Source organism: Wyeomyia smithii, chromosome 3, assembly GCF_029784165.1.
Source record: "Wyeomyia smithii strain HCP4-BCI-WySm-NY-G18 chromosome 3, ASM2978416v1, whole genome shotgun sequence".
Lineage (NCBI taxonomy): Eukaryota > Metazoa > Arthropoda > Insecta > Diptera > Culicidae > Wyeomyia > Wyeomyia smithii.
In genome coordinates, this window is record NC_073696.1 from 143,712,230 (window position 1) to 143,716,419 (window position 4,190).

Genomic DNA, 4,190 nt, shown 5'->3' on the forward strand with positions numbered 1-4,190 from the left:
ATCATTATTATTATTATTATTATTATTATTATTATTATTATTATTATTATTATTATTACTATTATTATTATTATTATTATTACTATTATTATTATTATTATTATTATTATAATTATCATTATTATTATTGTTATTATTATTATTATTATTATTATTATTATTATTATTATTATTATTATTATTATTATTATTATTATTATTATTATTATTATTATTATTATTATTATTATTATTATGATTTTTATTATTATTATTTTTATTATTATTATTATTATTTTTTTTTTATCATTATTATAATTATTATTATTATTATTATTATTATTATTATTATTATTATTATTTTTTTTTTTTTTTTTTTTTTTTTGTTGAGGGGTTTTTAACTGCTAAGCAGTCATTCAACCCATAAACCGTTTATTACCTTTAATATATACATTTAATTTTTTTTTTTTTTTTTTTTTTTTTCTCTTTTCATTGATGTACTATGACGTTCTTGCACTGTTTTTCATTGAAAAAGGCTTCTTTTGATTTCATCGCCGCTTACACTTTGTTATACAAATTACAGTCTTTCATGTATTTGATCACTTTTTCTTCTGTTGCGCTGTCATTATTGAGGGCTCTTCTAAGCGTCATTCCATCCATCTCATGTTTTCGCCTTACGTCATCATACCTTCTGCAGTCTAAGAGAATGTGTTGGATGTCGAGCATAGTTCCACAGCATTCGCATGTTGGTGGTTCTGTTTTTTCTAGGAGAAAGCTGTGGGTCAGTCTCGTGTGTCCGATCCTGAGTCGAGTCAGGACACGTTGGTCGCCAGGGTTGTCACGATCTTTCCATTTTTCAGTTTCAAATTTGATTCGTCGTAGTTTAGTATCGCGCATAGAGAACCACTGGCTGTTCCAGTGTTGTCGAATTGTACGTTTAATTTCTCTTGTTGCATCGTCTGCTGGGATCGATAGTGGTAGTGGTTCGCTGTTTCTTGCTTCACCAGCTAATCGGTCTGCTTCAATATTGCCGTAGACTCCAGCGTGACCCGGGATCCAGCAAAATTCAATCGGTTTATTCTGTGCTAATCTTTCTATTTTCTGAATCCACGGGTGCGTTGATTTGCCAGCTTCGAGTGCCGACAGACAGCTCGCAGAGTCAGATAGAACTACTATACGATTTGTACCAGTATGCTGTGTCAGTGCCATTGTGATGGCATAGGCCTCTGCCGAAAAAACACTGTACTGTGGAGGAAGGCTAGCTGAGAGCATCAGATCGTTGCCAAAAAGTCCTGCGCCTACTGTCTCGCTGCACTTTGAACCATCCGTGTAAAGGGCCGTATATCGTTGGAAACGGTTTGACAGCAGCTCTTGTACTAGGGGACGTACTGTACTGGAAGAGGCTCCAGCTCTTACTCTTCGCTTGATGTCCCACACAACAGATGGGGGAGGGGTATTCCATGCACGGGTATTTAATCTCTCTCGCAGACATATCGTTGGGATTGTTTCCCCGGTCGTATCTAGCAGTTGTTCTCTAGCTCGCTCAACTAAAGGTAGATCTGTATTTCTGGAGTCCTTCTCTAGGATGCGTATTGCGGTTCGAACTGTGCTTTGCAACACAAGCAGGTTGAATGGTAAAGTACCTGCTTCTGCCAAAATTGAATGAATAGGACTGGTAACGAATGCCCCCGACGCGAGTCTTATCATGCGATTGTATACTGGCGCTAGTGTCTGTATTGCAGTTTGGTTACCTCTTGTTATTAGGCCCACACCATAGAGAAGCCTGGATGTGACGATAGCTGATCCAATTTTCAGCAGCGAGATACGGTGTCCACGGTTAAGTTTTGCTCCGAGAATTTTCAGGATTCTAAGCCTTAGATCGCACATCTTTTTAGTAAGCCTACATTGTGTACTGAATCTGAAGCTTCGATCTAACATAACGCCAAGAATTTTCAGCACGTTTGTTTTTGGTATAGGTACTCGCTCAATGGTGATATCGCTGACGGGTTCTCTTCGCACATTTGGACTTCCGTAGAAGGTGCTGGATTTGGCTGCAGAGATTGTGAAGCCGACACTTTTCGCCCATTTATCGACGGCTTTCACAGCTGCTTGCAACTTCCTGTATAATGGCCGGTCTTTATGCGCTTTCACCACGAGCAGGATATCGTCTGCGTACAAGAGAACAGTGACCCCAGAAGGTATTACTCGGAAGACGGGTTGCATAGCAACGAGAAACAGCGTAACAGATAACACCGAGCCCTGGGGAACTCCATTTTCTAGGTTATGTACTCGGGACAGCTGTCCTTCTACGGTTACTTGGAATGACCTTTGAGATAAAAAGCTTCGCATCATATTCAGCATTCGTCCTCGGATCCGCCATTTTTTCAGCGTACGCAGGATGCCGTATCGCCATGTGGTGTCATAGGCTTTGGATAGGTCTAGAGATGCCATCAGACAGTGTTCATCGTTGTTTGGCAGTGATCTCTCCAGCTCTGCAAAGTATGTATCTGTGCCGCATCCGGCACGGAATGCGTGTTGTCGCCTATCGAGGCAATTTTTTTGTTCGAGTTCGGTGGTTAAACGACGATTCACCATTCGCTCAAATATTTTTGCCAAGCAGCTTGTCAGCGTAATAGGTCGGAAAGCTGCGGGACCCGAGTCATGCGTGTTCGGTTTTGGGATGGGTACGATAGTGCCGGTCCGCCAGCTAATAGGAAACTCACTATTTCGCCACACTCTGTTTAGGAGCTCCAGCAAAGCTGATTTAACGGAGAACGGGAGTCGCTGAATCATGGGATACCCGATGTTGTCAGGGCCGGTCGACATACTACGCCCTTTGTCGAGTGCCCACAAAAGTTCGGTTAGTGAGAAGTCGCTGTTATACAAGTCCTCCGTGTCATTAGATGTTTCGATGTGGTTTTTCTCCGCCTTCTCTTTTATTTTCCGAAAGGAAAGGGAATACGATGAGGTAGCAGACCTCTCCTCGTAGTGCTGCGCTAATTCTTCCGCTATCGTTGTTGGATCGTCGGTGAAGCCAGTTCCTAATTCCATCACCATTTTTCGGTTATAGCGTTTGCCACGCAGTGCATTTGTTTTTTGCCACAGTTCAGAAGAAGTACTATTTGGTGCAATCTTCTCGATGAGTCCCTCCCATGACGTTTGTTTAGCTTGTAGAATCGCTTTTCTCGCTATTGCTCGTGCCTCCTGGAATTCTGTTAGTGCTTCCGCTTTTCTTGGATCGGAGTTTTCTAATCGCCGTAGCGCACGTAGTGTTTTTCTTCTCCGTTTAATCACTGTCCCTATTTCAGGGCACCACCAAGGCACGGATTTTGGCCCGCTCTTTCCGCTTGTACGTGGAATACACGCTGTAGCCGCTGCAATTATTCTCTGGGTAAACGACTCTACATCGATTTCCTCACCGGGGCGGATGGAGTTGGCAGTCAGATGTTCATACAACTGCCAGTTTGCATTGTCGTATTGCCATTTACGCCGTTTTGTGTATGATTGCGACCAATTGGTTGTTGAAACTGTAATCGGAAAATGGTCACTATTGTGCGTATCCGGAAGTACACGCCAATCGAATTTCGAGGCTATTGATTCGGAGCAGATGGTTAGATCAATCGCAGACGTGGATCCAGTGACTGGATCAATACGTGTGTGTGTGCCATTATTCAGCACGATGAGGTTTCTAGATAGCGTTTCTTCGGCTAACCATCGACCAAGAGCATTAGATGTGTTTGAACCCCACGCGAGGTGGTGTGCGTTGAAGTCACCTAGTAACAAAATGGGATCGGTTAACTGTTCGAGCAGACTGTTTAAAGCAGTGCTGCAGTCTTGCTGGCTCGGGGGGATGTATACAGATACTACAGTGACAGGTACTGGTAAAAAGACACGTACAGCGATGATTTGTAATTCACAGTCAGTTGCGAGCCTCTCGAAAGGTACTCCATCTCGAATCGCAAGACCAACTCTATGTTGCCAGCGGTTGCGACAGCCTGTTTTCAGTAGCAGCGTGTAGCCCTTACCAACGAAGTCCGCAGCAATGATTCGGTTGTCAGCCTTCGTTTCCTGTAGAGCCACTACACTTGGTTCGTATTCGGCAATGAGCTGTTTAAGTTCGTTCACGTTGTGACGCAGGCCTCGTATGTTCCATTGAAGGGCGAAAGTTTTGCCACGATTTGATTTTGGAGGAGGCGATAGGGTTGTTGACG